At 40.3% G+C, this 20928-nt stretch overlaps 1 long non-coding RNA gene across 1 annotated transcript; it reads right to left on the bottom strand.

Annotated features, from left to right (window-relative positions):
- Nucleotides 1-2452: 2452 nt before the first annotated feature.
- On the bottom strand, nucleotides 2453-20607 carry LOC127086625 (uncharacterized). The gene is made up of 2 exons (XR_007789533.1): nucleotides 20459-20607; nucleotides 2453-3101 (listed from the first exon to the last, which is right to left on the bottom strand). It is a non-coding gene; the product is annotated as an uncharacterized LOC127086625 (long non-coding RNA).
- Nucleotides 20608-20928: the final 321 nt, after the last annotated feature.

Genomic DNA, 20928 nt, shown 5'->3' with positions numbered 1-20928 from the left:
GTTGAATGAAATGTTATTTATTTATGAAATATTCATTGTGCAAACATGGATGGAAGGATGAGAAAAGAATATACAATTTTTATTGTTTTTGTGTTTGAACGGATGAACCCGTTGCCTACGTACCTTCCCATGAAAGGTAAGGATCAAAACGCCGTAGTTTGGCTAAAAGATTTCCAAAATATGAGTGAATTGATTTTAAAACAAAAGCCCTAAGGTCTTTCGTTATCCACGGGAGAAAACTCAACATTATACAAACAACGAGTCCACCATGTGAGAATAGCTTCAACTTGCTAGTGAGGGGTTAACCCTATAATAAGCAAGGAAGTCTTATAATTCAATCACTAAGGACAAAAGGTGAGATTAACAATAACCAACTAGGATAAATCAAACCTATGGCTAATGTATGAAAACTTAACACGAATGGACAAAGCCACAAAACAATTGAATGAGTTGGATTAACCAATTAGGATTTATTCACAAAAGATGGTCAAAGTATGATTAGAATTCAATTCAAAAGAAGTATTAAGAAAATGAAGTTTGAAAAGTCAAAGGCTTAAGGCCTAGGTTTCTAATTTGAATAGAAATGAGAATGTTTGCACAATAGTTTTCAAGTTTGGTATAACATGCAAATGGAGGTTTAAGAAATAAAAGGATGGTGGGTGAGGGAGTGTAAAACTTCTCAGATGTTCACCTCTTGAAATCATATGGAAGATGATTCAAGTGATTCCTTTGGAATAGGCAACAATGAACATAACAAATAAGCAAACAAATGATACCGGATGCCAATCAATGGACTTACACCAATCTCACAAACAAAGGTGGATACCGGATACCAATCAATGGATTTACACCAATCTCCTAAAACAAACAATGATACCAGATGCCAATCACTTGAATTATACTAGTCTCACAAAGGAAAACAAGAAAACCGAATACCGGATGCCAATTGTCGCATCTCGAAAAATACGATTCCTCGCGATGGTCGCGGAAAAATTATGTTTGAATAGAGTCGCCACCGAACTTTATTTATCCCAATGAAGGAATAGGAAAATATCGATAAAACCTTTGAAAAATAGAATAATGGTCGTCGCAACCATATTCGGGTTCGGGAGTCGATTACGCGAGGGGAAGGTATTAGCACCCCTCACGTCCGTTGTACTCAACGGGAACCTTTTAGTCTAATTTGCTATTTGAATGTTAATTAAATGTTATTTTCTTGCTTCGAGTAATTAGAATTGATGATAGATATGGGTGAAGACCTCAGGAAGGGGAAATGGGAGGTTTTTTATTAGTGTGCTCGCGAAGTTACAGCAATCTCCTGCCTACGTATCCTTATGGTGCAATAAGGAAATCAGAGCATTCGTAGTTCGGGGAACTACGGTTTTGTTGGTGTCTTTTATGAACGACTGTATGAATCGCGTCCTAAAGGCTAAACGCTGGCTTGTCTACTCTCGGCGGAGGCTTAAGCGTTGGTTTGTTGTGCGCATCAGAAAGGATTGACAGTGTTCTTTTGAAAGGGTTTTGGTCACACAGGGGTGACAAGTTGAATTGATGTGTTTGGGTGTTTTGTTTGGTTTGTGAAAATAGTTTGAACTTATTCGATTGTGTTTTAATTTGATGACGAAGATTCGAGCAATGTGGCGTACGCCAATTATTCGAATAGTCGAGAGGTAGTAAAGCGGAAGCTTACTATTCTCCTTTTCATTCAAAGATTAATTATTAAAATAAAGCTTTTAGAATTTATAATTAATTGAGGGAGTAATTTTAGTTTTAAGGAGTTTTGGGGTTTTAATTAAATGACAAAAATTCGAGCAATATGGCGTACGCCAATTATTCGAATAATCGAGAGATAATGGAGCGGATGCTCATTAATTTTATAGAATTTTTAGGGTTTTAATTAAATGACGACAATTCGAGCAATATGGCGTACGCCAATTATTCGAATAGTCGAGAGGTAGTAAAGCGGAAGCTTACTATTCTCCTTTTCATTCAAAATTAAATTATTAAATAATTTTAAGAGAATATTAGCATAATTAAATTGGGAAAATGATTTTAATTTTATAGAGTTTTTTAAGGTTTTAATTAAATGACGACAATTCGAGCAATATGGCGTACGCCAATTATTCGAATAGTCGAGAGGTAGTAAAGCGGAAGCTTACTATTCTCTTTTTCATCCAAAATTAATTTAAGACTTAAAAGAATACGTTAATAACGAAAAGATTTAGATTAGAATTTATTAAGATTAATCGGATTTTAAGTGAATTACTTGATATTGGACCAAAGTTTCAACTTAAATAAAATAAGTTTTTATTTATCTATCGATATTCAACTATCCGTTCAATCAATCATGTATATTAATAGGAGTTAAAAATCATAATTCAAAATCGAATCAAAACAATAGTCTATTTTTTGCTACTATTATTACCACCATAATTATCTAAACATATGAATAGAATATCAAAGTAATGTAACAAAAATAAATGAAGTTCAAACAGACTGGATGTGTGAAAGCAAACTGAGGGGTGCTTGTTTAAACCCAAAGTGAGCCAGAAGCCCGGCCCAATTGAACCTTTATCATGTGCCAACAAAACAAAAGGGTGCCTATGGATAAAACACGGGTCCAAAAAGAAGAGGAAAAGATCTGAACCAAAGCAAAGGGGAAGAATGGGAAACGACACATATTCCTCTTGTGTACCCGTCAGCATCCCTCCCAAATGGAATTGATTAGCCTTAATTTTCAATAATAATAATAAATCTAATTGCCATAAAGAAACCCAATAGCCCCCATTTCTCCTCCCTGTACGTGTACTCCCAAGGCATGGGGAGACTAAACACCAATCCACTTTAAAAAAATATTTGTCATTTGTTAGACAGAAAGTTCAAGAAATATATTAACTACAGTTGGATCAAAACCAAGACTTCTTCACTTAACGAGGACCATTTCTTTAAAATCTCCTTCCTTAGTTCTTCTTTCTCCTAACCGTGAATACCTTAAACCCTTTTTCAATCCTCTCTTTGAATCCCTAAACGGAACTTCTACACTCTTAAGTGCCTCCAACACTTACCTTAAACCAACAACTTAAAACGATAACAAAAAAAAACTATCCTTAGGCCACCGATTCAAACGCACACAAACAAACCTTAAGATTCACAAATAACCAAAACAAATCGCAACAGTATGGTAAAAGGCATGCGCAATCATTTATACAAAGAAAGCATAAGGTTTAATGCATGAGGAAGAGATATGAAGCTCGCCGGAAAATAGAGTTCCCGACGAGCGTACCGGCGATATGACCCAACCTCGAGGTATTTTGATTTCTTCTCCTTTTCTTCCTTCTGAACTTGGGGTCCTCCTTTTTCTACGCTTCCTCTTCTCCTCCGTTTTTCCTTACGATTTGGGTTTGCTTTGGTTTTGACAGGGGTCTAGCTCGAGCTTGTTGAGCTTCGGTGTGAAAATCTCAACAAGTTCAGAACGGAGCTTTTTAATGGGGGTTTTTGGAGTGATTTTTTCAGAGTAACGGTGCAGAAATTCGGATCCCTTTTCAGTGGATTTCACTCCCTTCTTATAGAGGTGGTACGAGGTTTATACGTCCTTATCCTTCATGAGCTGGCAAATCTCTTCAAAATCATTCCGTTAGAGAGGAATTTTTCGCTGGATTTTGTGGGGACCAAAGGTATGTGAGTCACTTCCCCGTTTTGTCTGTAGCGACTTCTACAGTAACCACCTATTTTTACTTTTTACTGCAGTAATTGTCTATTTTACCCACGTATTGACTCTTTGTGATTGACCTTCTTTACTGGTGTGAAATTTGCAGTTTTGCTCCTTTTGGTACAAGGTGGTTGATAGAATTTATGGACAACTCTGTCATGATTTTAAATGAAGGTGAGAAGTAGGCTGAGCCAATATTGGAGCAGAGTATATCTGCAAATTCTGAATTGCACTTGTAACGTGATGCTATGCTTGGTCTTGCGAGGTATTTCTTTTGGTCATGGTGATGGAATTATTTTATGTGTTATCATTTTGTTTCCTCAACATAACTCATGACTATTCGATACACAGACTGGTTTTTTATACTGATATGACAAAGATGCTTTCAGTATGCAACTTACGGTTTTATTGGAGGAAGATTCTTCAACAGGTGCATTGAATCATGACTATGTTGGTTTAATATTGATGCGAGAAGTTTGTTGTGCCGTTTGTCGTTCTGCTTATGTTTTTGGTATGGACCGTGGGCCCTGTTCCTTTTGATCAACACTCTTAACAATGCTCAACTTGTACTTTGCAGGTCTAACAGGTTTTACCGTCATTCCAAATTTGGTTCAGCGGCGTTGATGCTTGGAGAACCGTGTGAAATTTTGGTTGAGACTTTGGCTTGATTAGTATTTGGTCAAACATCCCTGTTTTCTCGAATTGCATTGTCTTATGTAGCTTGCTCTAGTTGGTGTTTTGTTGATACCCCAACACGGCTTGTGCCTTGCACTGTTAAAAATGATTGGCAGCAGTTGTACATGCCCTGTATGTTTCAGACTTTCGGATTTGGTCTGCAGCAAATTAAAGTTTGATGAATGTTGCCTTTGTTGCCGGTTTTATATTCATAGCTGATAGTGCCAATTTTTAGAGTGGTAAAAAACATATATGTGTTTGTATTACCCTGTGCACATGTCTTACATTTGTACTGGCAGCTTGTAACAGGTCTTGTGGCGTCCATTTGGCCTTTGGTTAACATGACTTGATTCCTCTGCGTTTGCATTTATGTGTTGTGATCCTCATGACTTCGTGGCTATATCGCAGGTATCACTCATTAGGCATTTCATGTTGGTGGTGCATTCAATGGCACGGTCCTTAATATTCATGATAAGTTCAGCTGCACGACTTTCGGTTGTTAACTGGAGGGCCATTATCCCAACAACATATGCAGCTAGCTCAGTCGAGCAAAGGTGGTTCCTTCTTGATACTCTAGGTCAAGGTAATACAGATTATCGCCACACGCAAACCCTCTGTACTCAGCGATGTTGTCAGGTACAACGCCTGAAATGACTTGTTAGTTCCACATCCGATCTTGCTAATATTTATGTCTTGATGAGATATTTCTGGACTTTGCGTTTTTAACGAACATCAGGTTCTGGCTTTGGATTACACAGGAATGATACACCGCACGCTGCTTCAACCCAAACGAAGTCGAAAGTAATTAGAAAGATGAAAGTTGGAGAGGTCGAAGTCATGCCTACGTACAATTGCATTTTCGCCCTTGCTGTAGACAGAACACTTGGGTCGATGACAGACATCCTTTCCATGGATTCAAACAGCAAGGGTTGTCTTGGTTTTTAACACTTAATCCTCACGCCCAACTTTAAAGATCCTAAAAGCGTTTGAAATGAAGCCAAACCAACAACAAGTACAAGACCCTCCATTTTAGATGATATGCTCACGTTAAATTCTAAGACGCTTATTATTAGAACTAACTGTAGGAAACTTTGTGAATTTGGGATGTATGGTTGGAATTTGTATTGAGTACTATTCATGAAATGGAATTGAAGCATGCTGGTATGATGGCAATTCATTGCATGGTACTATGGACCTCATATTGCTTTGATGAATCAGACGTCCTTAACTCTTTGGGAATTATCTGACTGGCTCTGATATTGTTTGCAAACTTTATGTGAGCATCCAAGCATGTTATAAGTGGCTGATCTTAAATTTGAAGAAACATGTACAAAATTTGTATAAAAAGCAAAAAATAAATAAAATGGAATGGTCTTTATGATAATGAGAAAAATGTGGTGAATGTAAAAAAGTACTTTTTATGGCTTTCTTTCATTTTGCACATGATAGAAATATGGTGTAAAACACAATGATAAATGGAATGATCCTAAGATAATGAATGAATCAATTCTACGCTAATGTGAAATAAGATTAGTTATTCTTCAATGGGGACGAAAATGCAAATATGGTAAAGGATAAGATAAAATGAAAATGCTCGGACAAAATATGGGTATGACAGCTGCCCCTATTTAATTACAGTGAACTAGAAAGCAGAAATGACAGTGGTCTTCATGCGTTCATAGTGAAAGGTAATTAAATACAAGAAGACCCGAGTTTTGTCCTTTGAAGTGGAAGAAGTAAATTCATACAGAAAAAATGTAGTAAGAAATACAGTATGAGAAGGAATCGTCAGCACAGTATCTTGGATAATTACAATCGAAGTATCCCTTTAAAGGAATGATACCCCAACTGTATCCAAGACTGTCTGGTAATAAGCGAAACGATGTTTCTAAAAATGAATGAGACTCTTCATGTTGATGAAGCAGCATCTCAAACAGTAAAGAAAATGAGATTCTCTGCATCGAGTCAAAGCAGCATCTCATATGATAGAATTAAGATATTCCGAACAAGGGAATGATACCTTAATTGAATCTGAGACTCTCCGAGGATACTAAAGCAGTATCTCAAAAGAAAAACTAGAATGAGACTCCTCATATTGATGAGACAGCATCTCAAACAGCAAAAGATGAGATTCTCTGTATCGAGTCGAAGCAGCATCTCATATGATAGAATTAAGATATTCCGAACAAGGGAATGATACCTTAATTGAATCTGAGACTCTTCGAGGATACTAGAGCAGTATCTCAAAAGAAAAACTAGAATGAGACTCCTCATATTGATGAGACAGCATCTCAAACAGCGAAAGATGAGATTCTCCATATAAATGAAGTAATATCTCAAAGAATGAATGTTTGTTGGGGGATATTTTTAGAAAAGATTCCCTTTGGAGGAAATCTGATGAAGAAGCTCTGTAGGGAAGAAGCTCACAAGAGACCTTTATGGTAACTTCTGCTTGGGGAGCAGTGGTAGCAAAGAAAATGCTGGGAATATCACTATCAACCACGAAGTTGAGAGAAATGACTGGCCAGGAAATGATTCCTTGAGCGTACGTAGGGTAATAACTGTATTTGGGAAATGAGGAAAATCTAGGATAGACATGAATGACCTTAGATCCTTATCATATTATGTTTGATTTTTGTATGATGTTCCACTTTGGGTGGAAATGCCATGCATGGGAGGATGCCTGAGGTGTATGCATTTTTGTATGTTGCATTGGCTGGGGATTTTTAACTACGCATATAGGAATGCGAATCGTATAAGGCTGTGCATATGGATACCCATGATCAATATGATTTCTTAAGGGTGCATCTTCCTATTTGGTAGGAAAATTATGTATGTAATTGATGCACATGGCGCATGTGATGCATGCGGGTATGCGAATGGATAATTGGAATATGCCCTGTTTAGGGCGTTTTGGCTTAGGTGATGATGCCAATGGTGTGGACTGTTGTTATGATGGAGATCAAAAATTGATGCCCCAATGGGTGATTTTGGGAATATATTCGGGATGCCCCAAACCACTGAAGGGTCAGACTTCTCAACACGCGATACTCCAACTACGATTTAATGTTTCTGCGGGAAATGCATTAGAGACTTGCCCCGGTTTGGCTATACCATGAGTATATCTTTGAGAGGTGATGATTAGCAATTGGAATGAACATAGGTGCCTGCACACAGTCCTATACCTCTATGAACAACAAGAGCAAACTTGGAAACTAAGAGGTTCATCCCTTTATTATTTCAAAAGCAATTTTATTACTTTATTCAATTATGTGTTTTTATTTTCTCAAAAATCTTTAAGAGTGATGTTTATCAAAAATAAAGGTGCTTTGCAAACAAACAGATAAAAATGCAAAATAATTTGGGCACAACTTTTGTCGAGAAAATTTCTCTTTTATTGATTTGACCCTTGAATGGGCGATTGTACATAAAGATGCAATTCCTTAATGAGGTAATTGCTGTGTATAGAAACAAAGTGGCAATAAAATTGAGTTCCTATTGAGTCTCCACACTGCTATGATCCTTATGTCTTTGATAATCCGAGCACCTTGCCTTTGAAAAAAGTCGGGTGGATTGATTCTTTTGTCCTCGAGGGACATGCTAGATGCCTGAAAGTACAATTCTTTGCCTTGGAATTAATCCCTAACTTTTGCCTGGATCCCCCTTTCGGGTTTTCGATCCACAGGGATACCCATTTTTGCCTGAGCCGCCCTTTCGGGTTTTCAACTCAGCGGGTCAATTTTTTATTTTTATCCCTAATTTTTGCCTGGATCGCCCTTTCGGGTTTTCGATCCACCAGGATAGCCATTTTTGCCTAAATCGCCTTATCAGGTTTTCGATTTAGCGGCTTTTTATCATTCCCCTTTTCTAGGAAAAGTACTTTTGAACAGTATCAGCATTGGTAGGAAGTGGCAATTCATCACCATCCATAGTTTCCAGGATTAGAGCGCCTCCGGAAAAGGCTCTAACCACCACAAATGGACCTTCATAATTCGGTGTCCACTTCCCCCTAGAGTCCTTGTGAATGGGCAAGATTTTCTTTAGCACCAAATCACCCTCTTGAAACACCCTGGGACGAACTTTCTTATCAAATGCCTTCTTAAGACGCCTCTGATAGAGTTGACCGTGACCTAACGCTTTCAAGCGTTTCTCCTCAATAAGGTTGAGCTCGTCGTACCTTGATTGAACCCATTCTGCCTTGTCTAACTTAGCCTCCATTAAGACTCTCATCGAGGGAATCTCCACTTCTATGGGAAGAACTGCTTCCATGCCATATACTAAGGAGTATGGGGTTGCCCCTGTTGAAGTTCGTACCGACGTACGATAACCATGTAACGCAAAAGGTAGCATCTCATGCCAATCCTTATACGTGACTACCATCTTCTGGATGATCTTCTTGATATTTTTGTTCGCAGCTTCAACAGCCCCATTCATCTTAGGTCGATATGGTGACGAGTTGTGATGCTCGATTTTGAACGTTGTGCATAACTCCTCCATGGTCTTGTTGTTGAGATTGGACCCATTATCAGTGATGATTTTGTTGGGAACCCCATATCGGCATATGATGTTGTTCTTTAAGAAACGGGCGACTACGTGCTTTGTGACATTCACATAAGATGCGGCTTCCACCCACTTGGTAAAGTAGTCTATGGCCACCAAGATAAACCTATGCCCATTAGATGCTTTGGGTTCTATCATCCCGATCATGTCAATGCCCCACATGGAGAAAGGCCAAGGTGATGCTATAACATTCAGTGGGGTAGGCGGTACATGTATTTTGTCAGCATAAATATGGCATTTATGGCAGGCTCTGGTGTAATGATAACAATCGGCTTCCATCGTTAACCAGTAGTAACCTGCCCTCAGGATTTTCTTCGCCATGGAGTGCCCATTTGCATGTGTGCCGAAAGACCCTTCGTGTATGTCCTTCATAAGCTGATTAGCTTCTTGTTCGTCCACACACCTCAATAAAACCATGTCATAATTCTGCTTGTACAATACTTCCCCATTCAAGAGGAACTTCGATGCCAGCCTCCGGAGGGTCCTTTTGTCGAGGCTAGAGGCCTCTGCCGGGTATTCCTGCTTCTCTAGATATCGTTTAATGTCAAAGAACCAGGGTTTACTATCTAGCTCTTCTGCTGTCGTCAAGCAATGCGCGGGTTCATCAAAACGCCTAATTTCAATGTGAGGCTGATGGTTGGGCCATATCAACTTGTACATGGAAGCCAAGGTTGCTAACGCATCTGCCATCTGATTCTCTTCCCGAGGAATATGAGAGAAAGTGATTTTGTCGAATTTTGGGAGTAACTTCAGCACGTAATCCCGATATGGAATTAGGTTGGCATGTCTTGTTTCCCAATCACCTCTGATCTGATGTATCACTAGGGCGGAATCCCCGAATACCTCGAGCACCTTGATCTTCAACTCAATAGCTTCTTCCAACCCTAGTATACAAGCTTCATACTCAGCCATGTTATTTGTACAGGTAAAACAGAGCTTTGCAGTGAATGGTAGATGGAAATTCTTGGGAGACATCAGCACTGCCCCAATTCCATGGCCTATTGCATTTGAGGCTCCGTCGAACATGAGAGTCCAACCTGCTTTTGGCTCGAGATTCTCCTCTTGTTCAGAGTCTTCATCATTCTTGACAACCATGATGTCTTCATCTGGGAAGTCAAACTTCAAAGGTTGGTAATCCTCTAACGGTTGGTGAGCAAGATGGTCTGCTAGTACGCTTCCTTTGATTGCCTTTTGTGCAACATATTGAATATCGTACTCTGATAACAACATCTGCCATCAGGCAATCCTACCGGTAAGAGCTGGCTTCTCGAATATGTACTTGATGGGATCCATTTTAGATACCAACCAAGTCGTGTGAGTCAGCATGTACTGTCTGAGACGTTTGGCGGCCCATGCGAGTGCACAACAAGTCTTCTCGAGTAAGGAATATCTGGTCTCACAGTCATTAAACTTCTTACTCAAATAATATATGACATGTTCCTTTCTACCAGTCTCATCTTGTTGTCCCAATACACAACCCATGGACTCGTCGAGCACTGTTAAGTACATGATGAGGGGTCTCCCTTCTGCAGGGGGCATCAGAATCGGTGGCTCTTGTAAGTATTCTTTGATTTTGTCGAAGGCTATTTGGCAGTCATCATTCCACTCCACGCCTTGATTCTTCCTCAGAAGCTTGAATATTGGTTTACATGTGGCAGTAAGATGAGAGATAAATCGAGCGATGTAATTCAGTCTTCCCAAGAAACCACGGACTTCCTTCTCAGTCCTTGGTGCAGGCATGTTCTGAATGGCTCGAACCTTGTCAGGATCTACCTCGATTCCCTTTTGGCTTACAATAAAGCCTAAAAGCTTCCCAGATCGAACCCCAAATGTGCATTTGTTAGGATTGAGTCTCAACCTAAACTTCCTCAATCGAGAAAACAGTTTCTCCAGATTAGTGATATGTTCCTCTTATGTCTGGGATTTGGCAATCATGTTGTCAACATATACTTCGATCTCTTTATGAATCATGTCATGAAAGAGGGTCACCATAGCGCGTTGATATGTTGCCCCAGCGTTCTTTAACCCAAACGGCATTACCTTGTAACAAAAGGTGCCCCAAGGGGTAATGAACGTGGTCTTCTCCATGTCCTCGGGATCCATTTTAATTTGGTTGTATCCGGAGAAGCCATCCATGAAGGAAAATACAGAGAACTGGGCTGTGTTATCTACCAATACATCGATGTGAGGTAATGGGAAATCGTCTTTGGGACTAGCTCTATTCAAGTCTCGGTAATCTACACACATGCGGACTTTCCCGTCTTTCTTTGGTACTGGTACAATGTTGGCAACCCATTGTGGGTACTTAGCGACTTCCAGGAAACCAGCGTCAAACTGCTTTCTCACCTCCTCTCTGATCTTGAGAGCCATATCTGGTCGAGTTCTTCTTAGCTTCTGTTTGATGGCAGAGCATTCTTCTTTAAGGGGAAGCTTGTGGGTTACGATATCAGTGTCTAATCCGGACATATCTTGGTATGACCATGCAAACACATCGTTATATTCATGGAGGAGCTCTATCAATCTAGTCTTCACTACATCTTGAAGCGCGGCGCCTACCCTTACTTCTCTTTTGTCTTCTTCTGATCCCAGGTTGATAACTTCGACGTCCTCCTGGTGTGGTTGAATGGCCTTCTCTTCTTGTCTGAGCAATCTGGCCAACTCTTCAGGGAGTTCACACTCTTCACCCACTTCCTCTTCAGCTTGGTAAATTGGACAATCAAAGTCATGCCAGACCCTAGCAGTGTCGTTATTAATGGTCTCGGTGGTGTCTCTGCATGTTATGATTTATGCAGTTTATTTAGAAAGTGCGTGCATTAAAAATTGATGCCATTTTTGTAATAAAAACGAAAGGAAAGGAACAAAAATTTGAATGCAAATCTCCATTTATTATTGATATAGAAAACTCTAAAAAAGATAAAGGAGGCCCTACAACACGCCACTGTGCCTTGGGCAGAGCACATGGTTTTGTCTAAAATAATAAAATTACTTTTGAAAAAATTGAGGAACTTCCACAGCCTTCCAGTTTGTCAGTTCTTCATTGGGCGCGGCTTGTCGTATCCAGCTATATACCTCCTCCTCATGATCTTCAACATTGATCATTGCCACCTGGTTGCCAAAAATGTGGCCAGCGCTGGTGAACGTTTCCTTTACAAGAGGGATATGCTCCTTATCATGTTGGTTACCGGCTTCAATTGACGACGGGTCATATCCTAACCCAAACTTGTCTCGCTTCTGGTTCACTTCCACCACTTTGCCCCAGTCTTGAGCACTTTCACTTTCCATCACAGCCTTAGCTCCTTGCCATGAGGCCATGGACGGTCCTGACTTCGGAGTCTCCAATGTCTTTTGGACAGCCATCATATTTACCACTTCCAAGGACTGGAATGGTGTCTCGGTTATCTCGCCATCCACTTCGATATATCGGAAAGATGTTAAGTGGCTAACCAAGATATCCTCCTCCCCTCCAATCACAATCATCTTGTCATTGGTAATGAATTTTAGCTTTTGGTGTAAAGTGGAGGTGACGGCACCTGCAGAGTGGATCCATGGTCTTCCAAGTAGGCAACTATAACCGGGATGTATGTCCATAACTTGGAATGTGATATTGAAGAAAGTTGGGCCTATTTTGATTGGTAGGTCAACCTCTCCTATCACTGCTCGTCTTGAGCCATCGAATGCTTTTACAATCAGGGTACTGGGCTTCATATTCATCCCCTCCATCGGCAGCTTTATCAAAGTGGTTTTTGGCATGACGTTCAGTGAGGAACCTGTGTCTACTAATACCCTTGATAGTATGGTGTCTATGCATTTCAAGGAGATATGTAGGGCCTTGTTATGGTTCTTTCCCTCAACTGGCAACTCATCATCATTAAACCCCAAAAAATTTCCAGTGGTTACGCAAGCTATCACATCGTCAAACTGTTCTGTTGTTATGTCTTTCGTGATATGTGTTGCGCTTAACACTTTCAATAATGAATTCCTGTGTGCTTCTGAGTTAAGCAACAGAGATAACATGGAGATTTTTGAAGGTGTTTGATTCAACTGGTCTACCACTTTATAATCACTTTTCTTGATTATCCTTAGAAATTCCTCAGCCTCCTCACGAGTGACCGCAACTTTAGGCGACAGATGCATTTCTTGCATTTCTTGATTAGGGACAGGAATTTGGATAGGAGTAGCAACTTCTTTCCCTTTGGCTTTTGTAGAAGCATCAACAGCCCTTGGCGCAAACACTCGGCCACTGCGCGTCATTCCGGCTGGCCCTACAATTGAGGTGACGTTTGGTTCATTGATTACCACGGGTCGGTCTTCCTGCCCTTGCTTAAAAGCTCTGGGCTGATATATCCATGGTACCGCCTTCTCATCTTTATACGCAAACGGTGCTGGAAACTCTATCACCAATGGGTTTATAGGGATTTCCACCTTAACCTCATCATAAGGGATGGCCACATTAACCTCATCAAAAGGGATGTCCACGTTAACCTCATCAAAAGGGATGTCCACGTTAATCTCATCATAGAGGATGTCCACCACGACGGCTATCTCCTCCTCTCCCTTGTTCTTAACGCGACAATTTATCTGTAATTCGCCTCGATCCAGCATTTGTTGTATAAAATTCCTCAACCCTTTATCATTCTCATCATTGACTAGCTCCTCTGGGACTAGACCACTTTTTAGCAGTTGTGCCCCTATCATGGTGATAGGGGTTTGAATCTCTTCAACCTTAAGAATCAGCTCTCCCTGATCACTCTCCTCAATGGCACTGACGGAAGCATCTCCATGTGTTGGCATGGGATTAGTGTTCACGTTCGGGCGTCTTGGAGTGAAAGTAACAACTTTTGCCTCAATCAGGTCTTGTACCCTATTTTGGAATGCAAAACAATTCTCTAGAGTATGGCCGGGCGCTCCCATGTGAAATTCACAATGGGCGTTAGCATCATATCCTGGTGGATATGGAAAAACAGCCGGTTTCAGCTCCCTCAATGTCAGAAGATCCTCCTTTTGCAAATATGGGAATATTTGGCTATAAGGTACTGGTAGAGGGTCAAGTTGCCTTCTTGGAGGCTTTGGCTTGAATTTTCTTGGTGGTGCTGTGTTCTGTTGTTGACGAGGTTGTTGATGATGTGGTTGATACATTGGTTGTTGTTGTATGGGTTGTTGATAGAGTATGGGTACCACGGCAGCGACTTGGCCATATGAAGCATGTTGCTTCCCCTTATAGCCTCTAGATACGGCGTTCGTTTCACCCTCTCTTTTCTTCTGAAAGCCTCCAGAATACTTTTTCGGTGCGCTAGAGGTTGCCACGGCTCCTGAAATCTTTCCATCCCTCAGACCCTTTTCTATGCGGTCTCCGATTATGACCAGATGTGCAAAATCGGATGCTGCGCTGCTCACTAATCTATCAAAAATGGGTCCTTCAACGTGTCCACAAATATTCCAGTCATTTCCTTTTCAGACAATGGTGGCTCTACCTGAGCAGCCAACTCTCTCCATCGCTGGGCGTATTCTTTAAAGGACTCCTTTTCTTTCATTGCCATCCCTTGCAACTGCATTCGGTCGGGTGCCATATCCAAATTATATTTGTACTGATGGAGAAATGCGTCAGCCATATCTTCCCAGCTTTGAATCCGCCCTTGCTCTAAGCTCATGTACCATCTTAGAGACGCTCCACTCAAACTATCTTGGAAACAGTGTATGAGCAGTTTGTCGTTTTCGGTATGAGCAGCCATTTTCCTGAAATACATCACTAGGTTACTTCTTGGGCAAGTCTGGCCTTTGTATTTCTCGAAATCAGGAGTTTTAAATTTAGCCGGAATGACCAAATTTGATACTAAGCGCATGTTCATGGCAGAGGCACCGAAGATATTATTCCCTTCAATAGCTTTGATCTTCTTTTCCAAGGCACGAAGCCTATCTGCAGATGGGTCTGGAAGTGTCTTAGGCTTCGGATGATCAGGCACATAGAAAGCTTCGTATGGGTCATCGCCTATTTCGGACCCATAATGAGCAGGCGCCTCAGAAGGCTCTGCACGATCCCCCTCTCCTTTGCTTCCTATTGGTATATGAACCAGACTCTTCTTGGCGTGGACGTAGCTCTCATCTGGGTGGACCAAACTTGATGGGTTATCATTCCTTCTAGCCTCATTTTCTGCATCAGCAACCCTCTCTCTCTGGGCGATGGCGAGCATTGTTTCCAGCAGTTGCTCCATCTTCTCTTGGATCGTATTGATGTCTGACCTCATGGTAGCTTGGTTGGCCTCCACTTGCTCTAATGTCATCTTGTAGTTGCTTCGCGTCTCGTACCGGTGTTGATTAGTCAGTGTTACTGGATAGAGGGAAAAAGGTTGGGTAAGTTTTTTGTTTTTTTCGTTTTTATGAAGCGTGATGTATGAGGATGCGAATGTTATGCATATTTTATTTTCAAGGAATTTTCATCACAATTGTAGTTATATTAAGCATTCGAAGAAAACATAAAGTCAGTAAATAAAAATGAGGATCATCCTCCTTCACTCAGATGTTTAAAGTACGGAGTACAAAGGCATAACCGCCCAAGTTGATACAGCTCAAATACTAAACTGAATATAAGAAAAACAACAGAATCACACAGCAGTCTTTCGAGTTATGAGTTCTTCTAATTCAAGCTTGAACCTCTTCACCATCCCTTGACACATCATAACAAAATGGATTACAGCGGGATATGTGCCATGTTGGTCCAATCCTTCCACTGCCTCTCTCAACCTCCAAGGCATTTCTTGGGTCGTCCAGTTGCAGAATTGTACCAAACCGTTGAGCTTTGCACGGTACCCATCTTTGTCCGCTTGCAAGAAATTGATAGTTCTCCTAAAGGTATCGTAATCCTCGATGACTTGCTCTCTTTCCCTTAGCCATATCACACTGTCTTGATGGAATGCCTCATATCTATCTTTCCAATGTTGAGCAACTTCTCTAGCATCTTTTGCTTCTTGACATTTCTCGGCCCAAGTCGTAGGTGTGACTCGAGAAGCTTCAAGGGCTCTTTCCTTAAGTCGGCGCTCGTGCTCGGCTTGGGTCTTAGCATTATGGAGGGAGATAGTGAGATCTTGTATTTTAGCCTCCAATATCTCTCTAACTTCTTTTTTCTCTTCTGTAGCTCGTAGCCACCATCGCCTATTCTTTTGGCATTCTTTCTCAACTTGTCTCAACTGCTCTTTAATGGTTTCTAGGCAGTGACCAGCTTGTTCCATGCCTACCTTCACTTTCTTTCTCTTATGTTCTTCCTTGTCAACCTTTTCCTCAGTCGCTTTAAGCTGGGCCTTCTTCCTCTCTAGTTCCCACTTTATTTCATTCCTTTCATTTGAAACTTGTTGGAAGCTGGTCTGTAGCTCTTCATTTTCTCGTCCAAGTCTTGCTATAGCAGCTCTGAACGCTTCCACTTCTTCCATGGAGACAGGGATGGGTTCTGGTGGTGAAGGTTGAGTTGGAGGATCGAGGATGAATGGCAGCTTGATCTCTAGACTTCTTTTGGTGACCCATTGATGATAGGGTTCTCTATCCCCTATGACACCCTTTCCTTTGTCTTGTCCTCTGAAGCGAACTTTCTCCCAGGCTCGGATAACCCTTCTCAGCATAACGGGATCGTCCATATCATGGAACACAAAACCTTCTAACAACTGGTCATCCGGCTTATAGGTGATAGGGTAACCCAACTGCCTCATCGCTAAAATAGGATTGTAGTTAATGCATCCTTTTGATCCTATCAATGGTACGTTCGGAAATTCTCCACAACTAGTAATTGTATCTCCCACATTCAAGCCATGAGGATACCAAATAATGGTATTTTCAGTGAGTCCTACTAGCTTTTGAGACCACTCATATCCATCCATATTTTCAATTGTATCAACCTCTTTGAACACATGAGAGACAAGCCATTGGTAAAGGAGTGGTATGCAACATAACATCAATCCTCCCTCCTTCTCAAAGCGTAAGTGCAAGGTGTGATAGACATCTGCTAGGAGTGCGGGTACTGGATCTTCATTCTTAACCTTGACGGCCCAAAACACGCTAATAGCTGCTACATCAATTAACTTCTCCATGTTAGGAAATAACACCAATCCAAAAATAAGTAAAGCCATAATAGTATCATGGGCTTCCCACTTCTGGGCTTTGGCAAAGCTTTGAGCAGTTTTCTCCAGGTACTCTTGTGGAATTCCTTGCACCTTCCCCCAAATTTTGATGTTAGGGGTTAGATCTTTGACTGGGATGTCTAGTACTTCCGCCAACTTTTCGGGTTTAGGGATTTGACCTAGCCCCCTGTATGGTCCCTTCTTCTGCTTAGGAGAGTCCAATATTCTTCCGAATTCTTCCAAAGTCGGGGCCAACTGGAAATCTCTAAAGAGGAAGCTTCTGAGTGGTGGATCATAAAACTGGGCTAGTGCGGTAATAGCATCCTTTTGTACTGGTACAGACAACAAGTGTAGAATCTTCCCATATTTGAGTGTGAATGCGTCTCGACGAATATTAGTCAACCCATCTCTGAATGCAATGAACTTCTTCACACACGGTACCTTAGCTTTGATTTGGAATGTTTTTTTCTTTCCTGACTCCATTTGTTCTTGAATGCTTAATTAACTGAAAATTTTGAAATTCCCTGAAAATAAAAAGTGTGTAAATGATTTTGCTATGCTCATAATGAATGCAACATGATGCTTATGCAATGACAGGGATCCAGGTTTCACATATATCACGAGGTTCAACTTAACAGCGGTCCTATGTCTTTTACCCCACATATCAAGGATTGCTCCTAAGGTTATCCATTTTCATGCTAAGAACTTAGAGTCATGGACCAAGTTCAGTCTTCCATCGCAATAATGGGCTAGCCACATTGAAATGGAAGTTCTGAATCGATCTACTCTAAGTGGGATCCTCGTATTGTTCGAACAGGGTATACACCCTTCGGTTCAATACTACACGATCGCCAATCATGAAGACGGATTTCAGTCTAAGATGAGGTTCCCAGAGTCATGGACCATGTTCAACGTTTCCTCGCAATAATGGGCTAGCCATATTATGATGGAAAATATGAACAGATCTACTCTAGGTGGAGTTCTCGTATTGTCCCAATGAGGTGTACACCCCCCGGTTCAATACTACACAACTCCGGGTTCTAAGTTCTTCTCAAAGCTCGGGTACGGAGCTTATCTCACAACATATGTCAAACACCATAGATCACCCAACACAAAGCAGAATAAATTACATAGCATAAATAATACATCAAGATATACATAAGCAAATAAAAAGCGGTATCTTAACATTCATAGCAAATCGACTAAGTTAGGCTTGACTCTCTCTTGCTTGGAGCCTATCCCTAGCAGAGTCGCCATCTGTCGCATCTCGAAAAATACGATTCCTCGCGATGGTCGCGGAAAAATTATGTTCGAATAGAGTCGCCACCGAACTTTATTTATCCCAATGAAGGAATAGGAAAATATCGATAAAACCTTTGAAAAATAGAATAATGGTCGTCGCAACCATATTCGGGTTCGGGAGTCGATTACGCGAGGGGAAGGTATTAGCACCCCTCACGTCCGTTGTACTCAACGGGAACCTTTTAGTCTAATTTGCTATTTGAATGTTAATTAAATGTTATTTTCTTGCTTCGAGTAATTAGAATTGATGATAGATATGGGTGAAGACCTCAGGAAGGGGAAATGGGAGGTTTTTTATTAGTGTGCTCGCGAAGTTACAGCAATCTCCTGCCTACGTATCCTTATGGTGCAATAAGGAAATCAGAGCATTCGTAGTTCGGGGAACTACGGTTTTGTTGGTGTCTTTTATGAACGACTGTATGAATCGCGTCCTAAAGGCTAAACGCTGGCTTGTCTACTCTCGGCGGAGGCTTAAGCGTTGGTTTGTTGTGCGCATCAGAAAGGATTGACAGTGTTCTTTTGAAAGGGTTTTGGTCACACAGGGGTGACAAGTTGAATTGATGTGTTTGGGTGTTTTGTTTGGTTTGTGAAAATAGTTTGAACTTATTCGATTGTGTTTTAATTTGATGACGAAGATTCGAGCAATGTGGCGTACGCCAATTATTCGAATAGTCGAGAGGTAGTAAAGCGGAAGCTTACTATTCTCCTTTTCATTCAAAGATTAATTATTAAAATAAAGCTTTTAGAATTTATAATTAATTGAGGGAGTAATTTTAGTTTTAAGGAGTTTGGGGTTTTAATTAAATGACAAAAATTCGAGCAATATGGCGTACGCCAATTATTCGAATAATCGAGAGATAATGGAGCGGATGCTCATTAATTTTATAGAATTTTTAGGGTTTTAATTAAATGACGACAATTCGAGCAATATGGCGTACGCCAATTATTCGAATAGTCGAGAGGTAGTAAAGCGGAAGCTTACTATTCTCCTTTTCATTCAAAATTAAATTATTAAATAATTTTAAGAGAATATTAGCATAATTAAATTGGGAAAATGATTTTAATTTTATAGAGTTTTTTAAGGTTTTAATTAAATGACGACAATTCGAGCAATATGGCGTACGCCAATTATTCGAATAGTCGAGAGGTAGTAAAGCGGAAGCTTACTATTCTCTTTTTCATCCAAAATTAATTTAAGACTTAAAAGAATACGTTAATAACGAAAAGATTTAGATTAGAATTTATTAAGATTAATCGGATTTTAAGTGAATTACTTGATATTGGACCAAAGTTTCAACTTAAATAAAATAAGTTTTTATTTATCTATCGATATTCAACTATCCGTTCAATCAATCATGTATATTAATAGGAGTTAAAAATCATAATTCAAAATCGAATCAAAACAATAGTCTATTTTTTGCTACTATTATTACCACCATAATTATCTAAACATATGAATAGAATATCAAAGTAATGTAACAAAAATAAATGAAGTTCAAACAGACTGGATGTGTGAAAGCAAACTGAGGGGTGCTTGTTTAAACCCAAAGTGAGCCAGAAGCCCGGCCCAATTGAACCTTTATCATGTGCCAACAAAACAAAAGGGTGCCTATGGATAAAACACGGGTCCAAAAAGAAGAGGAAAAGATCTGAACCAAAGCAAAGGGGAAGAATGGGAAACGACACATATTCCTCTTGTGTACCCGTCAGCATCCCTCCCAAATGGAATTGATTAGCCTTAATTTTCAATAATAATAATAAATCTAATTGCCATAAAGAAACCCAATAGCCCCCATTTCTCCTCCCTGTACGTGTACTCCCAAGGCATGGGGAGACTAAACACCAATCCACTTTAAAAAAATATTTGTCATTTGTTAGACAGAAAGTTCAAGAAATATATTAACTACAGTTGGATCAAAACCAAGACTTCTTCACTTAACGAGGACCATTTCTTTAAAATCTCCTTCCTTAGTTCTTCTTTCTCCTAACCGTGAATACCTTAAACCCTTTTTCAATCCTCTCTTTGAATCCCTAAACGGAACTTCTACACCCTTAAGTGCCTCCAACACTTACCTTAAACCAACAACTTAAAACGATAACAAAAAAAAACTATCCTTAGGCCACCGATTCAAACGCACACAAACAAACCTTAAGATTCACAAATAACCAAAACAAATCGCAACAGTATGGTAAAAGGCATGCGCAATCATTTATACAAAGAAAGCATAAGGTTTAATGCATGAGGAAGAGATATGAAGCTCGCCGAAAAATAGAGTTCCCGACGAGCGTACCGGCGATATGACCCAACCTCGAGGTATTTTGATTTCTTCTCCTTTTCTTCCTTCTGAACTTGGGGTCCTCCTTTTTCTACGCTTCCTCTTCTCCTCCGTTTTCCTTACGATTTGGGTTTGCTTTGGTTTTGACAGGGGTCTAGCTCGAGCTTGTTGAGCTTCGGTGTGAAAATCTCAACAAGTTCAGAACAGAGCTTTCTAATGGGGGTTTTTGGAGTGATTTTTTCAGAGTAACTGTGCAGAAATTCGGATCCCTTTTCAGTGGATTTCACTCCCTTCTTATAGAGGT

The sequence above is a fragment of the Lathyrus oleraceus genome, chromosome 5, assembly GCF_024323335.1.
Source record: "Lathyrus oleraceus cultivar Zhongwan6 chromosome 5, CAAS_Psat_ZW6_1.0, whole genome shotgun sequence".
In the NCBI taxonomy this organism is placed as follows: Eukaryota; Viridiplantae; Streptophyta; class Magnoliopsida; order Fabales; family Fabaceae; genus Lathyrus; species Lathyrus oleraceus.
Note: the sequence above shows the minus strand (reverse complement) of the source record. Positions and strands in the feature narration are given on the sequence as shown.